The sequence below is a fragment of the Pteropus medius genome, unplaced genomic scaffold, assembly GCF_902729225.1.
Source record: "Pteropus medius unplaced genomic scaffold, Ma_sr-lr_union100, whole genome shotgun sequence".
Classification (NCBI taxonomy): domain Eukaryota; kingdom Metazoa; phylum Chordata; class Mammalia; order Chiroptera; family Pteropodidae; genus Pteropus; species Pteropus medius.
Window position 1 is genome coordinate 7,130,660 of NW_024342644.1, and position 24,740 is coordinate 7,155,399.

The window sequence follows — 24,740 nt, forward strand, 5'->3', positions numbered from 1 at the left end:
AAGAAAGCCATGACTTAAGACATTAAAAATAAAAGTACAGAAGAAAACTAACATTTATCTGAGCACTTTCTGCAGACCAAGAACTATTATTTACCTAAATTATCTCATTTTAGCTTCTCAGAGTGGTAACATAGTAATTAAGACTGTATTTTGGATGAGAAAATTCTGGATTCAAATCACCTCAGGATTCAAATTCTACCTCTTATTGGCTCTAGGTCCTTGGCCAGTTCATCTAAAAGCCTCAGTTTTCAGATGAGAATCTATTAAATGGAGGGTGTGGGAATAATGCTCAAGGAATAGTTGTAAGGGTTAAACAAGATATATAAAATGTCTAGTGTATGATAGTCAATAAAGCAGGTATTACTTTTTATTTATATACAGTGGTATATAAGGTAGACATTGGAAGTGTCATTTTATGTAATAAATACTTGAGTCTCAGAAAGGTTAAAAAATCTGCCCAAATTTCACAGCTGACAAGGGGCAAACAAAGCAGCCTGACTCCAAATCCCACACTTTTTCCATTACATCAGACTACTTAAAGGATATTGGTTATCTAAGTAGATGTGGCTCGATGACACTGATTTGGCAGTGAATCAGCCTCTAAAAATCAGTTCCTAAAAGTAAGCTTGGTGGTTTTGGAAGCTATACTAAATTTTGGAGTGCAGCATTTGGCATGGCAATAATGAATCTCTAATTGTGTTATGGATTGTGGTTTGCCAGAATTGAAATACTGCTTTCTGTTTCATCTTGATCCTGGGATGGACATATGGAGAGAATGGGTGGTAAACCATCAAGAAAGTGCTGCACAGTTACCTAAAGTCAAGTAGCCAAAAATTAGATCAACAAAAGGCAAAATGTAAGGATACACCGAAAACCCAATTTCACAGCCTTGTATTAAATGAATAGCAGAATGTACCTTCTAAGAGGCCAGTTTGTCACTCCTCCTATGCAATGGAGTGGCTTCTTTGGCCAAAAGTTGTATAGCGTTTTGGGCCCAACTTCAGGTCAGTCTTTTAAGTGTCTGTTGCAAAGAAAGAGTTTACTTGTTAATCTGATTGGCCATATGCAGAACCTTCTGATACCATCTTTGATTAAGTAGTGCAATGACTCCTTTAGCTGTGATGATAAATTTTTGAGAGTGAAGACACCTGGATTTTTCTATATGCTATTTCTGTCCTTGGCTCCATGAACTGAAATTGACCACATTCATTTTTCTTTTCAGAGCTAACACTGCAAGGAAGTCAATTCTGTGATCTCTTCCACGTCTATGGCTGAAGCTCAGTTTCCATCTCTCTGTATGAGCCACTTAGATCTGTTCCCTTGGCTACTGATTTTGTCTCCTTCCCTGCCAGGCATCACACCATTGGTTATAAGCAGGGCAAGGTGTTAGACCTTGTGAATGGTTGCAGGTGACATCATCCTGCGGGGAAATCATAATAAAGAACATGATGGTCCATTAGGTATAGCATTGTCCCCATCACCACGAAATGGGTCTTTTACCTTCCTCCTCCTAGTCCCCTTGTCCTTTCCTTCCTAGCAAAACCTGGTGCCACTCACTAACATTAATAGCCAATGCTTTACTCTCCCTGGGGACCTTTGCCTTCTAAGCTGTGTGGAGGAGACTGTCAGCTGTTCACCAAGAATCTGCTTCCTCTTCTCTCTGAGTACCCAGCTAGCCTCAGATTCCCTCGCCGTTATGTGTGACCGTGTGAATGAGTTCTAGACCATGCTCCTTCATGCTTTCCCCCATTTTGGCTGACTGGGACGGAGAATGATCAGGGGAACTTTGAAAGTCATGTGTTGAAGATGGCAGAACCTCTGTCAGCCTGAGTCCCTGAGTGGCCATGTAGAACAGTGCTATCTCTGACCTAATACATGCCTGGAGTATTTCAGAAAAGAAAGAAATTTGCTGGCTATTTGTCACAGTGGCTAGTATTATCTTAACTAATATAATCTGGGTCTTTTTTTTTTTTTTTTTTTAGGATAAAAGTCACGATCCAGTGCAAAAGGAATACCAGGTACAACTAAAAGGGCTAGGATTGTTTTTCATTCTGCCTTTTTGACCATAGAGGTGACTTTCCTCTCTATATGGATATCTGGATTTTGATGACATTTGGGAGCAATTAAAATGATGCTGTTCCCTCAGAACCTATTCGTTTGTGAGGTGGGTTTCATTCGTGGTAGGTCCCACCCCATGGAGCCTCTCAAACGTGAAGTCAAGCCACTGGTCTACAGGACACTGCTCCCCCTGGCGAGAGGAGCAAGGTGGGGTGGTTATAGAAAAGTTATTAAGCATCCTGATTTTTATGCCTTTGGAGTTTTTATCATCTAGACCAGGGGTCCCCAACCCTTTAGGCGCCAGGGACCGATGGTCTTACGAGAATCTAATGCCTGACGATCTGAGGTGGAGCTGAGGTGATGGTAGTGCTGGGGAGGGCTGCAAATACAGATGAAGCTTCACTTGCTTGTCCTCCTGCTGTGCGGGCCGGTTCCTAACAGGCCACGGACTGGGTTTGGGGACCCCTGATCTAGATTATAATCTAGTCATCTTTTTCTCTGTTTGGAAGCCATAGATGAAGGCCACTCACATTATCCATCAGGAGAGAAATATTTCGCAGCAAGGTTCACTAGTCTGCTCCAACCTATTGTCACCAATTAACCTTTTAGGGTGGGAGGGCTTGGTTTTAATTTTGTCAGAATCAATAAAATGCTCATCTTACCAATTCATGGTTGAGAAATTCATGTGCATCCATAAATTGCCTTGGAGGACAATGAACCAATGAATTTTGACTTGGAAAAATGGCATGCGGACATTTCCTGTTTGTAAAGACAGGTGTTTTAAGACTAGTAAATCTATTCTTACATTAGCTACTGTAAATTTCAGAATTTACACTCCATTCCCTGGAGGGGCAAATTCACACATTTCCTTTTTCAGTCCTATGTAAGCTTCCTTCTCAGACTCTAGAATGCTGTCAAGGAACTCAAGTTTGGCGAGATTCGTATTTCTCACACTGACAGAGATTAGGCTTTCAGGCTTTATCCAAGGCAGGGAGAGAGCATCAGTGTGAAAGAAACAAAAAGCCAAAGGCAGCTGTTGGATCAGAATCTGAAAACCTAGCAAACGCCTCAGACTAGAGTAAATCATCACCAATAAGCACATTCTTTATTACAGCAAAATTGAGGAACATAATCTGAAACCAGAAATAGAAACATCAGGCAACCAGGAAGTATATGAAGATAATGATCAGCCCAACCCCCCAGCCATCGTCCGTGGGCCAAGGTGCACCATGTGTACTGTCTATTGATTATGATAGTAAAGGGGTTACAACTCATCGTGGGCATTTCGTATATTACTCAAATCCAACAGATGGAAAATTGGCAGGTCCTGTCAAATAGAAAATTCAACATCAACTCAAGTGCACTGATAAAATCATCATAAACCATTTTAGAATATCCCTCAACCACAAAGCCCAATGATTAAATCAAACACTTCTCAGCTCTCATGCAATGGTCATTTCATGGTGTGTAAAGTTTGAAATGACCCCTCTGCTTCGCTTCAAGAGCAGTCCTAGTCTTTTCATGAACTTGATGTAGTGTTTCTGCAGGAACCAGTGGTCTACTCTGGAACATTTGCTTTACTCAAATGGTCCATGAGTTGGGAAAAAGAAAAATAAAAAGAGGAAGCCTGCTGATTGGACTGTGACTTAATATTTGGTCCTTGTTCCCTCTTATACCAAACTTGCTGACTTGGAGCCAGTGATTAAAAGGATTGTGGAATCAAAATGCCTTTTTGTCATTAGGAGTTTTATTTTTTTAATTAAAGTAAATTAAAACAATGTTTAGAAATTCTTGAGGTAGTCATGAGCATTACAAAAATATGAGCCAGGAATGACCGCTCCTGGCACTTACTCTCTCTAAGTATGCTCAGTTCTCCCAAAAAGACCATTTTTAGTGGACATTTCTGCCCAGAGAAAAAGAACTTAATAAAAAAAGCACAGTGAAGGTTGCAATTTTACTTGCACTGGAAACTCAGAGACATCTGCGTGCATCTCTCTTTTGGAGGTGAGATGACTGTGGAGGAGTGTCTGACTTGGTTGGAAGGAAGACACATGCCCCGGGAAATGACACATCGACTGGACACACAGGCCACTTTTTACAGCTACTATGCTCAGACTCCTACCCACGGTGGACTGAGCGGCACACAGTGTATCAAACATTACATAAAGGAACCTCTCTCATGTGTGGGTTTATCTTGGACACCATCTCATCACTATGATCATAACCTCTCAATCTCATCCTAAATAGCAGTCACTATTTATTAAGCACCTACTTTATGCCAAGTGCTGTATTTTATTGTACTTCACATATACAATTCCTAATCCTCATGCAAATCCTATGAAATAATCTTATTTACATTTTTACAGTGAGGAAAATGAGGCTCAGAAAGGTTACATGATTTTCTCAAGGACACATAGATGGTAAGCAGCTAATGTCAGATTTGGGTCCAGGTCTGTCTGATTCCACTCTATGCCCTTAGCTATGTATTTATACCTTCCCTGTCGTCTGTGGGAAGTTTCCAGGGCCAACCTATGTCACCAGAATATTTAGTCAAGGTGGAACCAAGTTTTCTCATGGATGATATTTTAGACCATTTTCATTTCTATGTATTCAGCTGGACCTGTGCCTTTCTCTCACCCCAAATTGCTTCCTGGAGTAACTTGAGTATTGGGGAGAATAGGAACTAAAAATTATATGCTGTGAACTTCTCCCAGGAGAAAACATCATGCTGATTTTATACAGGCCAAAAGCTCAGGTGTATTTTATGTGGATTTTCTCAATTGGTGACTTCAACCTTTTTGCATTTGGCACTTATTAGGGACTCTCCAGGGGCCTCCTGCTCTGCGGAACCTCCTCCCTCCAAGATATTACAATCTAGTCAGGAGGCAAAACAGACACACAAAGTAAGCAATTAGAGAACAGGGAAGTGTCAAATTGTGTGGAGCCACTGCTGGAAGTAAAATAATGTTGTTTGGAAAAGGAAATACTTTCCTAGGGTGTGTACGTATGTGTGTGTGTGTGTGTGTTGTTGAGGGGAGGAGGATTATTAATGGGCTTATTTGAAGACATATTGAATTTAAGGAGATGAGGCTTTTTCCAGGCACAGACATCTGGAAAGAGCTAGTAATCCAGAATCAAAGCCTAGTGAGTGGTCTGAACTGGGGAAGGAAGTTTCCAAGTTCTGTATAGGGATGATATGAAGGACACAAGGATAAATAAATTCTGGAAGGTTTAAATTTGGAAAGAAACAAGTAGAGGATTAAGGAACACCCACAGTCAGAGGGCTAGCAGGAGAAAGAAGCAGGGAAAGTCATATTACAGAAGCCAAAGGTGTGTTCATTGGAGAGAGAAGTCTGCAATGTCACCAGCCACAGAGAAGTCGAGCGAGATGAGGAGGGAGAAAAGGCAAGGGGGTTTCTCTAGTGGAGAGGCCTAGATATGGTTCGGTGATTCTGAGTTCCGCATAGCTAAGAAGGCTGGCCCTCTGGCAAATCTTGTAACTTCACAGCCTCAGCTTACCACAGTTTACCTATGACTTAGACATGCCTTACCTGGGAGCCAGAAGACTCTAAAGTAATTCATTTGTACAAATGTAAGGCACTAAGTGAAATGAAAGAGTCTACTTATAAACAACATGTCTATACTGCATATTCGAATATGCTATGCACAGGTTTGCACCCACACGCCCAACTTCCAGACCCAGAATAAAATCATTTTCCAGGAGGGAGAGAGGGAGAGAGAGAGAGAGAGAGAGAGAGAGAGAGAGAGAGAGTGAGAGAGAGAATTTTTCAGGAATTTGAAATGTTCACAGGTAGTTCTGGGTAACACAAGGATTCTCAGAGGGGAACTAAGAAGTGACTGCCATGCTTCAAGGCTGGTCTTCCTCATGGGCAAGTGCAAGGCTAGTCCGCAAAGCACTCTTTAGTAATATCTATAATCATTTTGTAAGAGCTAAAATATTATTGATTAACCTACTAGAAATAATTAAGAGTTTATGAACCAAAGTATTTTTAAAATTTTCATAAAATTATAGTTTACTCTGAAAAATAAAAGGGCTTTTAGGGTGTGCTGCGGGCAAAGAATTTTCCAAAAACTAATGTATTAGAGTCTTAAAATGTTTTATTCAGATTGTCTCTTACTCATCTATGCTTTGGGACAGTAGAGCAAAGCTGATTCATACATGGGCCAGATGTGGCCCAGAGAGGTTGATAAATCTTTCAAAGTAACACAGTCACAGTGGGCTTAGGATTCAACACATCCCGTTCTCCTCTAATTCTGGTACACACACCACCTTAATTACAATCCTGACAAACATACCTTATCCCGTGCCTGATCCCTTAACAAATATTTGCTTATATAATGAATAAGAGCCTCAAGTTGAAATGGGCCGACTGTGGAAATAAACATAAAACAGCTGTCAAAGCTGCTGGTATAGATTCCAATGGGTGGTCCATCTTCAGGGTATGTCCTCAAAACCTTAGGGAAAGGGTGTTTTGGAAGTACGAATGTGAAACACTCACATTTTAGAATATTTACCTCTCTCACTGCCAGAGAAGAACAAGAGCCAAGTTGTAGATTTAACTAATGAAAACATAGTCAGTTGTCAGCAAAGATCTGAAATGATGTCCTGGCTAGGAGCTGGGCCTGTGCCCTGACAGAGCATACACTGAAAATGGCCTCTGTGGTTTCAAATGGGCTTTGCCCCAGCCAAGAGCATGCAGTGGGTGTCATGTAGTTGCTCTGAAAATTTTAAGTTTAATCTCCATCTTCTACTAGCAGTGACTTGATTGTACCTTACAGCTGTCTACCATAAATAATAGCAACTTGCTTAATATTACTGTTACCTCTATTTCTTCATTTTAAATTATAACTGACTACTTGTCTCGCTCACCTTCAAAATTGTTAATGAAGAGTTCTTAAGTTTAAGTAAAACAATCAGCAAGCATTTATTAACTGGAACCTGCGGGATGTAAAAAAGAAAAAGATGTGAATTTGACCCTTCAGGAATGTATCATTTATTTGGAAAGATGAAATGTGTATACATACAAAATATACTTGGCAGATAATGATTGGCTCAACTGGATCAGGAGCTAGGCTTTCTGGTTCTGGCTATAAATGTAATGGGAATTCAGAAAATGGTAGGACTAGCTAACAGTTATTGAGGTTTTATAATTTGTGAAGTTGTATGCTCAGTTAACTCCCAAAGGCACCCTATGAGGTAGGTGCTATTTTATTGAGGGGGAAATAGAATCTCCAGGAGGTTAAGTGATTGGCTGGTAAACAGAAGAGCCAGAATTTCAACCCAGGTCTCTTGATCTTCAGAATTCCATGCTCTTAACCAGTGCATGCTACTGGGTTTTCATTCAGGGATCCAGGATTCAATTATCCCACATTTGCCCTCCTCGCTTCCCATCGTTTGATTTCTGGATTAAGGTCAGAAATATTTTCCTCCCTGTGTGATTTGTTCCTGGCGGAGGGCAGTGGCAGGTTGAGAGTGGCTTAAAGAAACCTCAGGATACAGAGCTATGGTCTTGCCACCCTGCTTTTCAAAGCGGAAATTAAGCATCATATGATGTTTATCAGGACTATGATGAGACAGCTTTTAGAGGTGAGTGGATTTCTGCACCCTGATGAATCTGTGCTTCATTACAAGTGCTGAGAAGTACAGGATGGTTTGGAAGCAAAAGGAGAAAGAGAACACGGCAACCTAATTGGTCACTGCCATGAATCTATACTCAGGGGACAGATAGCACGACCAGAGGTAATAGCTTACACACGTATTCTTGAGCTGTGCAATAGATGGAAAAGGGTCCCAGATGGATTGGGCAGGGGCTTAGTTCCGGGATTATGATGAGACAGTGGGTAATTATTGAGTGGCAGGGCCTCAGCCCTGATTAGTATCTGCAAGCTTGTTCCCCTCCTTCAGAGGAAAGCATTGATAAAGATAAACCATGCTGCTCCATGTCCTTCCTGCCGCACAAAACAACACATTTCAATCTAACAGGATCAGGTCTCAACTTTGATCACAATCTGTTACCTAGATGTCTTTGCAAATTAATCAGTCCTGCTTGTTTAGCTCCAGTCAGTTTGTACTGCTAAATTAATAAATGTACCAGGAGCAACAGAACACATAATTAAATTCTACAGTTTAATCTCCATGTAATAATTTTGACCTTAGTCTGGGTCTTCCATTCCAGCCAGTAGAATGTAGAACAAGCACTACCTTTCCCAGTGGTTCACGCTGATAACCTACGGGTAGACTACATGGCTCTGAAAAATCAGAGAAATCCTGGTATAAAAATGCAAAAAAAAAAAAGAAAAAATTAAAAAAATAAAAAAGCATGTGCTGGACTTTAAGGTAGAAAAGGCAGGTGAACTAAGCAGGTGGGATTTGGGGCTGTCTTAAAAATAGAAAGCACTCTTTGGCAGAATTACAAAAACTTTCTTGTTTCGAAAACAAAGGATATATGCTTGTCAAACTCCATGCCCTAGGAGATGGAAACACAGCACCCCACTCACAGGTGGGGAGCTCTTCTGCAGAGAACTTGGAACCTTAACCTGGGCTCTTTCCTAATAGTCTGATGTAATGTGTTTGCTTTACTTGAAGGTCATCCAATTGATAACCTGGCTTGTGGGCTTTGGCAGTGAGGCAGATTTGAAGCTCTTACAACATCCCGGGCCTGAGTTTTCCCATAGGTTTTACAGTTTTTGTAGATTTTTTTCATTGGGTGGCATTAGAATGCTGAAAATGTTTTCCATTTATTTTGTGAAGACTCATGTATACTTTTAAAAGCTAGTCATTTTAGTGTTAGTAGAACATATGTAGAGAAAATTACTTGATACTCAGCTGAGGCAAATTGTGCATTTGATTTGGGTTCAAAGTCTTGGAGCGGCATTTTGTTTTTATTTAAAGTTTATCACACTGGCACTGCTTCCTTGATTTCCAGAGGCAATAGACTCAGGGAAAGACGGTATCAGTTTTAAGAATACTGAGCTGGGAAATGTGGGTTCATGACTGAATTCTGCCACTAATTGATGACCTTGGCAAGGGCCCTTGACCTCTGTGGGTCTCAGTTTTCTCATCTGAAAAATAAGGGGGTTGGACTAGATAATCTCTCATAGACCAAAATTCTATGTGTCTGTGATTCCGCTCAAACTAAGTCAAATGGGAATTAAGGCAATTATGAGGATAATACAAACCAAAGGGAACTCTTTTTTCCCCTCTCCATGACTGGGGTATTTCAGGCAAAACTGGTTGTTGAATTTAGTTTTTAACCTGAATTATATAGATAATTGCCTTAGTTATGCCACTGAATTGTGTGTCTGTCAGCATAGGCTTGATGGTTCTACCAGATAACCAATGATTAAAGTATTTGGTTAAATATTCAGCAGTGTGGAATTTTCATTCAGCTCTACTAAACAAGGGGGTCGGGGGAACGTGTGTATCAGGGGAGGAAGGCCAGGGGTAGAGGAGAGATTATGCATAATTTAAAAGTGTGTGATATTTGGGTCACTGATATTTTACCTAAAATGAACTGATTTCATTTAAAAAATAGGTTAGTTTTGTCACAAAAGATCACCAACATAAATTAAACGTGAGGAATGTGACTGTGGAGTAAGATGTTAAAATACAAATGGTTTCTGGAAAAAAATGAGGAAGTCTTAAAGGAAAGGTTTTAACCTGAAATTAATTCAAGTATTATTTACTTAAATACTCTGACATGCATTTGTGTAAATACACCTTCTATTTTTATAAGAATGACTTTATTTTGGCACTCTGAATTATAGATTAGAAATGTCTGGTGGAGGGAGGAAGGACTAGTTTATACACTTTCTGATTTTCCTCTAAAAAAGGTTGAGGGATTAAAAAAATTAACTTCATTTTAAAAATAACAAAATAACAAAAAAATAACAAAATAGCTCGTTGCTACTTATACAAAATGATTCATATCGTGGTTCCCCTTTAAGCCTTTCTTAAAAGCACCATCAATATTATTTAATATGTGAAATTCCCTTAGGAAAATCTATTAAAGTGTCCGTATGTCACCCTTGTGAATAACAAATGAATTAATTATGACTGGTGCAATTACAAGGAATAGTTAATGAAGCCATAATGACCAGACTCTGGTGGTTAATTTTCAAAGCACAGTGAGAGGGAAATGTGGCAAAAGGTCCCCAAAGAAAACAATAAGCTTTGTGTACTCACCTTGGAGTCATGGTCTCTGAGTGCGCCATGAAATAGGGCTTGTGGAGAATACTTACTGTTCAAATCCAGCTCCTCCTCTGGTCTCTAACTAGCTTGCATGGGTTCAGATGTCCTGGCAGCCGCTCAACCAAACCAGCAGCACCGATTACTCAATTCCAGTTGTCCAGAGTTTCCAGGCACGTTAGTGTCTTACATTAAAGGACATAGCCAGAGGGAAAGATGGTGGTGGTAGAGGGGAGGTTTCAAGGACAATACGGTTTTTATTGAATCTGTTCATTTACATTTCACCTTTTCTAGGAACAATTTAGGAAAGTTTACAAAAAATACATGGACTTAAGCAAGATAAATGAAATATAGGTGGGGAAAGTGAGATTGAGTAAGGAGGGAGGTTGATGCACAAATTGCAGGCCTTACATGAACTTCTTACTTTCTCAGTTTGGGTCAGTTTTCTCATCTGAAAAATAAGGGGGTGGACTAGATCATCTCCGAGAGACTGAAATTCTATGTGTCTATGATTCAGTTACATTTCTTAGTTCTGAAAAGCAGTTTTGACAGGGAAAAGCAGTTCTGACTGTTCATTTTCTAGTGGTCAGGTTGAAAAGGGAAAGGCAATTGGTTATTGAAGGAGAAAAGCAAACCAGTAACTTAGGAGAAATACTGGTACTCCTAATACTGAAACCAGAGAGCCAGTTCTGTGAGGAAATAGCACCGTGGCAAAATTACAACCTTGTATCTGGCTATCCGCCTAGAAATCCACTGTCTTAAACGCACACATGCACACACATGCACACACAGAAACACACGCCAGGCTATGAAAAATCTGTTTTTAAGTTTGGGGATGCAAAACCATATTGCTATGTTATTAGATATTAAGAGGGCTATTTGTAAGTTTTAAAAAATATTTTTAGGTTGGGAAGCTTGAGTCTCTAAAATAATGAGGAAACTCCGTGCTAGGTCCACTGTGTGCTCACGCCAAGCCTCTCTTCTGAGGTCACACTCTTCCTGATAGGAGCAAGGACTGGACGACAGTCAAGGGAAGGGAAGGTTGTGATAGTGAGTTCGCCATGCAGAAACCTAGAAGATCAGGTTCTAATGCCACCACCCCCTTTCACCTCCATGAATGAATTTATTCACCTCTGTGGATGGGAATTAGCTAATATCTGTCAAAATAACAACTAACAGGATCCAAAATACACAGAGGACTAAGTACTTACTAGGTAGGGTATTTTGATAGTGGTTTATCTATGTAATCTACATTCACATTTTTTCTTCCAAGTTTTAAATCCATGTCAAGGTCAATCCTAGCTGTCCATCTCTGATTGGCTCACCATTTTTGAATGTCAAGAAGTATTCTAGTAGGAAGCTCTGTTCCAAGATATTTTTGAGTACTGCCTCAAAGGAGAAGGTTCTTATGCATTCTGTCTTATGCAAATGTTGATGACCTACTGTGTGCCAATCACTTCACTGTGTGCTGTCGATGTAATGATAAACTCTCTAAATACCTAACCTTGCAAAACCTAAGATAGTAGACAGTAAACAGACACTCATAAGTAAGTGTAGCGTGCTTTACATCAAAACTGGCAAGGGGCTAGAGAAATCCAAGGGAAGGGCACCTAGTCTTGGCTGGGGCTGAGTGGGCTGTTCAGAGAGGGCTTCCTGGAGGAAGCTGACTTTTAAGCTGTGATCTAAAGGGTGAGGAAAAGGCAAAGGACATGTATGGAAAGTGTGCTTTAGGTATAGGAAACAGCAAGGGCAAAATCCCTGAGTTTATATAATGATGATATTATATTTTAAGTTTATATAATGATGATTGCTCACTTTTTGCATGGCACAATTCTAAACAATATATATATTTTTCTCTTTATAATGACTCTATTAAACATAGTATCCTCATTTTATAAATACGAGAACTGAGCCACAGAAAGTTTAAGAAGCTTGCCCACGGTCATTGAGCCAGTAATTGGAGAAGCTAGGATTTAGGTCCAGGCAGTCTATTCCAGAGCCACCATATTTAACGATAAAAGCTACACTGCATTCTCAGGATGCTTTAGGGGAGTTGAAGTAGCCCGGCATGATTGAAGAGTGGCAGAGTGGGGACAGTTGATGATGCAGAGCGTAGCAGAGGTCCAATCATGAATGTTATTCTATAAGTGGTGCTCCTTTACCCTGTGAGCCCCCCAAAATAAACCCCGAACGTAGAAAGATGAGAAAGGATATGTGGCTTTGAATATCTTTTGAAGGAGCTGAATTTTTTAAATCCCTTTTTCAACTTTTCTGCACTAAATAGAGGAAAGAGTAACTTGATATAAATTAAAATATAACTTACTGGACTTCAATAAAGTACAATATGATAATGTAATAATGACAATGATCATAATAGCAGCAGTAGTAACCAGTTGACATTGACCGTGGTGGCCTTGCAGACTTTTTTCATCTTAAGGGGTAGAATATTGTAAACTTTCATTTGTGACCCCAGCGAGTTGGACATCAATCCATAAGGCCTCTCAAAAATTGTTTGTTGCCAAGACCATAGATAGGAAACTGTCCTTATTACTTTGAGGGAGGTCTGGTGTCCCACACAGGAGGATAAAAACAGCAACCCCTGCCCCCCAGCAACTCTGAGCACCTCCATCTGATCATCTGATCTCATTTCATAAAAATAATGAGAGTACAATAAAGCTGAAAAAATAATAAGGGTATTTTTTCATCATGTCTTAGAAATGAGCATGAAGAGGGGAGAGGATCTAATATAAGATGTAATGAGAAATGTAATGGATGAATTTGAATACTGTGAGAAAGAATAAATATGCTCAATTAACTTTTGCACTTCTCTAAGAAGAAGGGAACTGTATTTTAAAGAAAGAAGTAAAAATCCAGGTTATTTAACCCTCCTTTTGGGAGTCTCACTCTGCCTTTTAGAAAATGAGACTAATGTCTTATCTGTACAAGGAGCTGGATTTTTTGAGGTCCCCATCTATGAGATCTATGAGCCAGTCAGCTTTTATTTCACGCTCATCATTTGGAGAGCATTAATGCTTCAGGCAAAGAGCTGGTTTTAAAAGATGCAGCCTTGTTGTCACATATAATTAAGTTACGGAGACAAAGCAAGGAGCTAAAATGATGACAAAGATGGAAGCTACCATTTTATGGTGAGCTCACTGTACACCAGGCATTGTACCAAGCTTTCCGCATGAGTGATCTCACTTCAACTGCACAACTCTTCTATGCATCAGGACTATCACATTTTATAGATGAGGGATTGAGGTCAGAGAGGTCAAGTAATTGGCTTGTGGTTATGAAGCTAGTAAATGTGCACTGGGATCTGAACCTAGTCTAACTTATTCTAAGGGTCATATATTTAGCCACAGGAAACAGAGCTCAAAATAAACATGTACTATGGGGCTACTTAATAAAGTATAAACTAAATTCATGAAAGTCAGATAGAGAATGAAGAGGGTGACCCATTGAAATGGTTTCAAAGAAGAGAGAAATGTGAAAGTAAACTTTATTTCTGTTTTAAATATAGTATCTTTGGGTATTTGGTTATCATCTATTAGATCAAATATTAAGATCTGGTTTTAGAGATGTATTTCCAATTCCAGACACCTTAAATTCATCACCAGGTCTATCTAATTTTTATTTTTCTTAAAGAATTAAGAAATTAAAGAGAACATTATTTTATTGAAAGATGTCATTTAACCAATTTTAAACTCCTGTGTCAATCTTGTACCTGAACCCACTTAAAAAAAATGTAGTACGATATCGCTTTGCATTAAAGTTATAAAAGTTGTGAATATAGCACATTACAGCAAGTAGACCAAGCAAGTCTTGGTGACTGAGAGGGAAAGTCTTTAGAATGTACAACTGACAATATAAGACATGTATTATTTATTTATTTATTTATTTATTTATTTATTTATTTATTTAGAATAAGCTAATTGCACAGAATGCAAAACTCAGAAGGTATCAAAAAGGTATATAGAGAAGTATCATTTCTACACTTGTTTCTGAGCCACTCTTGTTCCGTTCACCAAAGGCAAACAATGTTAATTGTTGTTTGCTTATCACTCCAGAGACATTTTATATCTATTAAAACTATTTGTATGTGTTTGTGCAATCCATCATCTCATTTAAAAAATGTGGTAGCTTACTGCACACACTGTTCTCCCTTTGTTTTGCTAACCTAGCAATATATCTGGCAGATCAATTAATATTGGTGCATAATGAGCTTCCTTATTTTTTTATGACAGCACCAATAATTCATGTAACTACTCTCCTGTTGATATATAGAAGTGATTCTGTACATGAACTAGTATTTCCCTAGAAAATGGATAGCTGAAATTGCTTTCCACAGAAATGGCACTAATTTAAGTGCCCCCAGCAATCTATGGCAGCGCCTATCTCCCCAATGTCTCACCAATACGGCACTGTATAGTTTTTGATCTTGTGCTATCTGATAGGTGAAAACATAATGTTGAGCCAGAGATGACAATTTACATTGATTTTACTCTTTTTGGTGTCTCTTGTGAGGCAAAGCACATAGTCAGGAATGGCTGATTTCATGCTTTTTGAAGGATTACTGAATGGCGTAGGCACACAAACATGGTCTGAATTGTCAGGCCCTAAAAAAGAGAAAATAACCAAAGCAAAACTCATCATTCACTGAATGAAATGTACAAATCAACCGCAGAGAAAGTACTTTGCAAAAGGTGAGGTCTTGAGTTCCTTTCGCTTGCTATTTAAAGTTTTCTAGATTGGGGAAAAGCCCTTCGAAGACTGGAGATTCCATCGGGAGATGCCTGAGAATTAGCTGCCAGGCGGCCCCCCTTAGAGAAACCTTTGACAAATTTCTGCTTGGAAGATCCTGGGAAAAGACCTCACTTTCCTTCAAAAGGGTCTCAGGATCACTTTAAAGTCAGCAGTAAATCCCAATTGCTCCTAATTAGGCCTCTGTTTTGTTAATTGCTCTGGGATCTCCCTGGGAGAGCGTGGAAAGCCCTGGACCTGCAGTGGTTTGGCTCTAAGTGTGTGCGATGGCCCGTTGAGAGCAGGACCCTCGTAGCCCTAAGAAGCCTGACTCAGAGCTGCCCTGTGATGCCTTGAGTGCTGAGGTAGGGAGCCAGCTGGGCCTGGGGACAATAAATGTAAGAGCAGCATGCCCTGCTGTCTCCTTCCTTAAAAAAATCTGGGATAGGATGACTTTTAAACACAGCACTGTGAAATAGTCTTTTGCAAAGCCTGCTTTAGCTTATTGGGCTTTAACACAAGTATCTGAAAGGATACAATATGCTCAACCTTTAAGAAAAGTCTAAATATGACCTTTACCACCTCCCCTTTTATCCTTACTGCCATCTGATTTCTAACGAAGCTACTGCTCTGTCATTGTCAAAGTACAATCTTATAGCAATTTGGAGGGCACGTCAGAGTTTCTAGACATTTTCATATAAGTTAATACACATCAGCACATTCGCTCCTACCCCTGGTAGGCAGAGCTGGTGTTGCTATTAGTTCCATTCTATCCCAGAAGACCCCAAAGCTCAGGGAGATGAGGGGACTTGCCCAAGGGATACACAAAAAGTCAGAGCTAAAACCGAAACCCATTTTATTGTTAGTTTCTTAATACTAATCTGAGTCATAAATCTCACTCATTTAAAATATATTAATTAATAATCCCACAAATAGTTATTTAACATCATGTGTCAGCACCAGTTAAGATACTGATGTTACAGCATTGACCAAAACATAAAGTCCCTGCTGTCATGGAGCTGACATTCTAATGGGTGAGATAAACAATAAACAAAATATATACGTCAGACGGTGGTTTATCATGCAATTTAAATTTTCTAAACCCTTTCCCTTCTGAGTGTGAAAAGGGTTTTTTGTTGTTGTTGTTTGTTTGTTTGTTTTTACAATTACTCTAGGACAACAGGTGTAAAGTAGGACTGTCCTGAGCAAAAGTGGACATCTGGTCACCCTAGCTATGAAGAAAAATAAAGCTACTAAGGCCACAGAGGATGGTGACATATAAGCAAAAACTAGGGTACTTGGATTCTTGATCTGAATTGTCCTTGGAATTCCCATATTACCTTTGGTTAGTCATTTCCATTTCTCTAGATTATTTTTCCTCAACCATGAAACAGTTATCAGCAAATCTGCCACCCGTCTCATTTGGGGGGAATTCAAGGAGTTCTACCTGCAAAGCACATTGTCTCGATAGAGGAATGATCCACTATCTAGAAATCTGGGTTCCAGTCCTGTCTCTTCTAGAAAGTAGCTATATGTCCTTGGGGAATTTATCCCTGTGGCTGAGTTTCATTCTCTCCACCCTTCACCCTTTCATTTAACATTAACTGAGCAACTACTATGTGCTCTCAACAGAAATATATTTCCTCATTTTTTTAGGATGAGAATAATAATACCTCCCCTGCCTGCCTTGTTCATTTACTAGGGGTATAAATCACAGTTTTTAATGTTGAAGGATCATGCAAGATATTTGGTCCAGTTTGGACTTTTTCGGAGTGGGGAGCAGGAGAGTGGGAGGGTAGGATGGGGAGGAGTTAAAATAGTATTCCTTGAATGTTACAAATGAGGTCAAAGGCCCAGAGTTATACAGCCCACGGGTGAGAGAAGTCACATACCTTTGATTGGCAGCACTAAGCTTTGCCAGCTATTCTAAAATCAGATGTAGTTGGGAGAATGCTTCCATGAGTGAGAACATCAATTAAATATCATTATTTGTTATTACTCCTTTCTCCCAGAGCTTAGGGTTTCCTTTCTCTTTCCAAGTTGGAAAAGACTGATACAGTCATCAATCCTTAAATGTAAAAATCTCTAACAATTGGAAAAGATGTTTTGCCTCCCCACTGGCTGCCTCTCTTTTAAAACATGAAAATCACCAAATTCCATCTTCTGATATATCTTCACTAAATTCCAAAGGCACCTGCATTACCACAAAGTCAATGTCAAAGCAGGAAGGCATTTTTGCAGCAGGAAAGGGCTACATGCAAATGAACTGTAGGACAAGGAGGTGAGTCCTCCAATGTGCACATGGTCTGCTCTTCAGGCTGAGGGCAAGCTTGCTGACCCAACCTTCCCCCAAGGTCCTATTTACTCAACAGGTTGATATTTTTCTCAGTTATTGGGAGGTGATAATGTGTTCCACATATGAAATTCATCTCATTTGTGTTTGGCCTCCTTTGCCATCCTAAGGGTTGTGAGGGGCACCATTTTAAAATTAATTTGCTGGGTGTTCTGTCTATCTGTTAGAAACAGGAGGAACCAAGCCTGGTCCGAGTATTTATCAGACACATGCCGCCCATCTGCCAGAGCTAGGTCGAGGAGGATTTGCCGTTAATCCTTCAGACCCATCTGTAGGGGGTTCAAAATGCTGACCAGGAAGCTAGACAAGATGAGGTTTATTTAATTAGAAAAACGGCTCTGGAGGTTACTGGAAATCACTCTGAAGAAGGAAGGGCTTTTGAGCACGTCACTCCTGCAGGGGTGGGAGTGGGCTGAAAGTAAGGAGAATGCAGAGATTGTTTCGTGTTGGGGCTGGGGTGGTTTGTTTTGATTTTAAAGTGGTGTGGCCTGGGCAGGGGAGAAAGCTCCCTTCCTGGCAATGCACGAGCCAGAACCAGCTTCAGCTTGGACAATTCCAAAGGAAATTCAGGTGTGGGATGCAATGCTGAGCCACAGAAGACCAGCATTTGGTTTGCAAGTTTGGATACAAACTAAAAATGACTAAGGAGCTTGATGAGGCCAGGGCAGGACTAGGTGGACAGCTGAATTCCTGGCACTTATGCTAACCCACTGGAGGCTGAAAGCAGCTTGGGGCAAAAACCGTTGCCTACACTTTAGTCCTCAAAATTCACTAGAAGATTCCTGTAACTGGGGCTGATTACCATTTGAGATTCATTTTTGAGGAAAGGGAAACAACAAAATTGCATTTAAAATTTCCCCAATGGTAAAAATGACATCCGTTCAAAACAAAATAACCAGCAATTGCACATTTCCTTTTTAGTATGAAAATATTATTAGCATAATTGGTTTCTGCAGGGCTGCCATTTGGGACAACTGGGCAGGGGAAATTGTGTGCCTTCCCCCAGCTTCTGATTGTTATTTCATGGCAATGTAAAACATGACAATTTTCATAGAAGTGGGTCGAGATAAACGGTTCCCTTTCTGCCTAGGGTTTTTTGAAATGGTGTCCCTGTTGCTATCCAGATTCCTGGACACTGGCCTCTCAGGGATCACATTTTTGAGGCCGAATTACTTTTAGAGTTATCATCCAGGGACCAGGGACCACAGGCTCACCTGGGAGTAGGTGTCCAATAAAAGCAATTGTTTGCTAGAAAGAATAAAACATTTATTTTGGTAATTGTTAACCATTCAGAGGAGCCTGCAGCTCTGGCCTGCTCTCCACACACAGTCTGCTTCTCCCTCACACGGGGGCATATGTGGTTTGACCAGCAGGGTTGCCAAAGGGCGTCAATCTTTCCAGTGCATCCTCTACCTAAAATTTCCCAGGAATCCTTTCTTCTTTCACTTTGGAAAGGTGGGCTGATAAGAAATGCCAGGCATCTTGGGAAGGTTAGGAGGCAAACTCCCCTCAGCTGTTCAAACTCAACATCGAGATGTCCAGAGCATTACTGTGAGAGAGAGCTGAGAGCCGAGTAACATCCACTGGAGGAAGAGTTTCTTGTAAACAGAGTTCTCGGGTGCACGCTACACCCACGGCATCTCAGGATTTTGAGAGGGTGGACTAACCAGTCATTTCAGTGGAAAAATAGCCAATCGAATTTCCAGGGTTATCTAGAACACAAGGCCAGGTAATTTTTTACATTTCCCATGTCTTGCCATCCAACTGGTTACATAAGAATGTTAAACAAACAAACAAACAAACAAACAAACAAACAAACAAACAAACAAAAGGCAGCAAAACCCAAAGGCTCTTCTGGTCGTTGAAAATAAAATTTCATTCTGCTGCAAAAGAGACACTCACTCCTTAGTAGCAGCCTCCTGTTTTCCCTAGTGAAATAAACTTTGTTTAAAAAAAAATTTATTTATTTAAATTAGTTTCAAGTATACAGTACATTGGTTAGACATCTATATAGTTCATAAAATGATCTCCCCAATTGCTCCCTCCCTCCCTTGGCCCTCCATCTAAGCCATCATATTAATGCTGACTGCATTCCCCATCCCCATGACCAACTATCAACTCCTAATTTGTACTTTTTTTAACCCTTTGCCCCATTCTCCCAGCCCCCCTCCCCTCTATAAAGGGATGCTATATTGGTGAATTAAAAAAAAAGTTTCGTCCCTAATTGTTGATGATTTATTTTATCTTTTAAGTAAGAGCACCAATTCCCTTTGAATAGCTGGTTTCAAGAAACGTAATATTCAACATCAGTGAATGCATGTTCGGAAATATTGTGGCTTAAACTTAATTCTTTTAGATTATCTATTTCCTTTATCAAGTTGAACAAAGCAACAATTGCATGTGTGAAACATTTAGTGTGGACAATTCCTTGCAGTGGTAAAGACTGTGAAAGATGGATTATATATTTTTTTCAGCTGGAAATATTTTTACTAATTTTTTTCTGCATAAATTTTTATCAAATACTGGACGATTCTATGCATTTCTATTTTCTGGAGTTGTTTTAAAGTTTCTCTGTGATTATAACTGAGTTGATGATATCACCAGTAAGCTGAGAAATATCAACTCAGGCACTTGTCTGGGTGCTGGCTTTAAAGATCACTAAATGATGCTCTTTTTAAAATAATAAATGAGTCTCTGGCCATGCCACCCTGAACATGCCTGATCTCGTCTGATCTCAGAAGCAAAGCAGGGTCAGGCCTGCTTAGTACTTGGATGGGAGGCCACCTAGGAATACCAGGTGCTGTAGGCGTAAAAATTAAATAAATAAAATAAAATAACAAATGAATCAAAAACCTTGCAAAGTCACAAAAATCACCATCCTGCCATCAGAGAATGCTGTCTCTGAGGCAAATTCTATTTTTGTTCCAAGATTTGCAGGACTTTACACGGAATTCTCTATACCTTATGAAAACCTAGGGCTTAAGGCCGACACATTCTAATGAGCCTAGAGAAAATATGGTCTTCGACCCAGGACTACCAGAGGGGTGGCTCCCTCCTCCCCTGCTGGACGCAAGTGGCCTTGTCTCACTGCAGTGGAGTCTGCTCTCAGTGGCCAGACATTGACAAGAGGGCTCCTCTTGCCATTATTTCCCTCACATATTAACTAGGGAGCCTGGTGGGTTCCCTGAGATTGGAATTAGATCGGGAGGGCTCTTCCCCTTGGCCTATGGTGGGCTTCGGAAGGCCTGAGACCCCATACGAATGTTAATGCTTATATGTATATTTTTCTCAAGAGAGGGATCACATCAGATTCTCACAGTAATTCCCCCAAAATTAAAACTATGAATTTTAGAGAAAGAGGTGATGATCATACCTTCCCCTGATGCAAAGGAGCATATGAGAAACCCAGGTGTGGTCTTCCCTGCAGAGGCAATGAGACCTTATTTTATCTCACTTCCGGGTCTTTAATCATTCATTGCCTATATTTTCATATTTGCTTCTAAACAAGTTCTTTGTTTTCACTATCTTGCCTCTCAAGAACCTTTTACCAAGGTAATACCTTTGTATTTCCCATTTTTCATTCTTGCTGTTGATAACACTCAGACCCTTCATTCTTACTGTTGATAACACTAAAACCCTTCATTAACTGATCATTCACTCATTCATTCATTTTTCTTTCTTTCTTTCTTTCTTTCTTTCTTTCTTTCTTTCTTTCTTTCTTTCTTTCTTTCTTTCTTTCTTCTTCTTTCTTTCTTTCTTTTTCTTTCTTTCTTTCTTTTCTTTCTTGAGTTCCCATTAAGAGCTCTGGAATCAGGCTTTTTTGGTGCTAATTTAGATCTGCCACTTACTGGCAGCATGCTTTTGGGTAAATTAACTTCCCTAAACTTCTGAAAAGCAAAGATGATAATTATACTTACCTCAGAGGTTTATTGTGAGACTTAAATATGATCATGCACGTAAAGAGCTTAGTTCAGTGCCAAGAATATTATACATTATTAATAAATGCTTAAAAATAATCATTCATTTTACAAATATTTAAGGACTCACTGGTGCCAGGTACTATGCTAGTTAAAATAACAGACTGAGTGCTCTGTTCTATGGGGCTCGTGGCCTTCCTAGTAAAAACCTGGTATCCTTGGTGAGATGCTTGAAAGCCCATTTGCAGCATTTAACCAATACCTCTTTGCCTCCATCCTGGCCATTCCTTCTACTAATAACAATACTATAACGACAGCCACAAAAAGAGCAGCAAATCCGTACATAGCGTTACTTCCTACATGCCAGGTACCATTCTAAGCACTTTCCACATATGGCCTGTGGAAATCTTTTAAAAAGCCCTTTTAAATAGTATTGTTTTTCTCTTCATTTTATGCCTGAGGAAACTGAGACAGTGAGGGAAAGTAACTTGTCCGAGATGACACAGCTGCTAAGAGGTGGAGTCAAGTTTTAATCCAGCGACGTGAGCCTAGAGATGGTGCTCTAGGCTGAATCACACTGACAAAGAATAATGCTGAATAAGAATGTGCTCCTCTCTCTTTTTAGTCCCACCTCCTTTAAAAAACTGTCTCAAAACTTCCTTCCTCCATAAAGCTTTACCTGACATTATTTGTACACTGATTTTGCAGCTCCTGACCTCTTCATTACTCTGTACAGCCCTGTTTTCCCCTCAATATGTTGTTTGCAAGTGTTCAATTATTTCTCCTTAGCTGGACTCAAGTTCTTCCAAAGCAAAGATGGTATCTTTTACTTAACTGGAGAACATCATGGGGCCTAGTTGAGGACTGTGCCCTTGGTGGACAATCTGAACATCCTTGGCGATGCAGTTATTTTGGGACTTATTCATTAAGCGAGTGTTTATGAAGATTCATACCAGGGCCACGCTGTCCCCAGCACTGCAGAGGTGGACAAAGACAAGAATAATACTCAGGACACCATGACCAAATGGGGAAGAGAAATATTAAACATCCTTTGGACAAGTGCTCCAAAGAAGGGCTTACAGTTTGAGGGTGCTCTACATAGGATGGGATTTGACTCCATCCAGGAGGTCAGGGAAGGTTTCCTGGAGGAAGGGGTGCTTTAGCAGAGAGCTGAGGGATGGCAGCACTTACCCAGGTGAGGCAGCGGTGAGGAGCACTGCCAGCAAAGACTGTACGGTAGGAAGGAGGAATTGGGTGTGTGGAACAGGAGAGCCACCAGGAGAATGGTGCGAGATGAGGTGGCAGTGGTCGGCATGAACAGACAGGGCCTGGTCGACCACGTCAGAGTTTGTTTTCATCCAAAAAAAAAAAAAAGGAAAAAAAGGATTTTAAGCTGGGGGAGATGATGGTAACCTGAACTAAGACAGTGTTGTTGAAGGAGAGAAGTTGGTGTATTTGATGGATATTTGGAGGTAAATGCGAAGACTCGGTGTTTGATTGTTTTATGGGGAGTTAAGAAGAATGATTTTTATTAAACACATTTTTATTCCTGGCACTATTCTGAGTGCTTTACAGGTAGAGATTCATATAATGCACACAATAATCCTATGTGTTATGCCCAATTTATAAGGAGAAAACAGGGCAGAGACCAGTAAATAGCAGAACTGGGAGTTAGACCCAGGCAGCTATGGTCCAAGCCCTTACGTTTGACTACTGTGCTCAAGTGCTCTGACTGTCTGGCTGGCTTCACGGATGAATGGTGATGTCAGTCAATGAGATGGGAACGGTGGTAGAAAGTCTGCTGCAGGGCGTAGGGATTTGGGGGTCAGATTTGGACCCGTTGAATTTGAGTTCAACTACATGGTAAAAACCAAATTCATCTGACAGTCAGTTATACCTTTCTCTTCTCCTTCAGGTCTTTGTTCAGATGTTGCCTTCTCAATAAGGTTTACCCTGAGCACTCGGTTTAAAATTGCATCATGCCCTGTGCCCTTGTTTCTTGTGCCCGTGACTCCTCCTAATCTTGCTTTTTTTCTCCATAATATTTATCACCTCCTCATATATGCCATATTTCACTTATTTGTCAAGAATATTGTCATGGTCTGTCTTTAGGGCAGGGATCTGTGTTTTGTTTGCTAATGATCCCAAAAGCCAAAACAGTGTTTGGCACATGGTAGACACTAACAAATACTTATTAAATGGATGAATAAAAATTATCTTTCAGCAAGACTGTTTATAGATTCCCAAATTTGTCTAGAAGACTAGAATTTGTGTTTACATGTAAAAATCATGGCAATGATTAACTGGCACAACTCCAAGAGCAACTTCTACTGATTTATGTGTCATCTTAGTGAGTACTATTATCTAAATTAGTTGATTAGATCCATTTCAACACTTTGCTTTTTAGTTTTATAAGGAATGGCTACTGTTTCATGACAGGTAGTATTTGTTGACCTTATAAGATAGAAAATTGTGCTTGTGTTTTTTGTCTCTATTTTTTTTCTTTATTTACATTGTATTGATGTGCTAACATCCTTAATGTATTTAGTTAAATGAGTAAAGCATAGCTGGGTTACCTGCGTATTTCCTTACTGCCCTCCTGTCTGATGGCTAAAGCAAATGGCTCTCAGTGTAACTACCACTGTCAAATACTGTCACGATAGGCTCTTACGGAGATTTCTGTCATGAACCGGCAGTGATTCAATACCAACCAGAGAATTTTAGTGAGATAGCAAAGTACAGGTTTATTATCCATTCTCTTAGATCCTCCAAGTTCTTACTTTATGAAGTAAAAACAGGAAAAAGCAAAAATATTTAGTACATTATCTCAGCTGCCGTTCTCTCCCCCAAAGCCATAATTTAGCTATGAGCACTGTGCATAGGGGTGGGTGGAAGAGTCCTTTTTGAATATGTAAAGCCATAGTAGAAAGCATTATCCCGTTACCCAATATACTATTGTTCAAGAAATCACTTCGTAAATTTCTCCTGGAAATTAGTTTCCCCACAAAAATTTCTCTTTACTCAAGCACACACATGCGTGCGTGCGTGTGTGCGTGTGTGTGTGTGTGTGTTTGGCGAGAAAGGGCACCATGTAACCCAACATACTTTCCTCCTTGCCTTAGTTACTGAGAGACTTAAAGCCAAAATCAATCCTTGGCAACGCTAATTAACTCCTCTTAGAGAGTTCCTGGAAGACCCATTTCCCTGCTTCCCCAGATGGTCTCCGTGCTTTTTCCATCTTTAATTGTTCTGTTTGATATGATTTTTCACATCTTAAGTCACCCAAAGTCCTTTTTGGAAGATGTGAGATATATTCTGAACTGTGGTCAGCTCTTCTGGTCTAGGCTCACATTTCTTGGATGGGAATTTGAGAATCTCTGGAAGTAATGATAACAGTAAAAGTGGACTTTTATTTCCTGGCTCTGGAAAGTAAAGTGCTGAACACTTTCAATTCTCCACA

General features: G+C 40.0%; 1 pseudogene; it reads left to right on the forward strand.

The window, feature by feature from the left end:
* The first annotated feature begins 20,053 nt into the window (after positions 1–20,053).
* Positions 20,054–20,172, forward strand: LOC120605651 (uncharacterized; annotated as a pseudogene).
* The last annotated feature ends 4,568 nt before the right edge of the window (positions 20,173–24,740 follow it).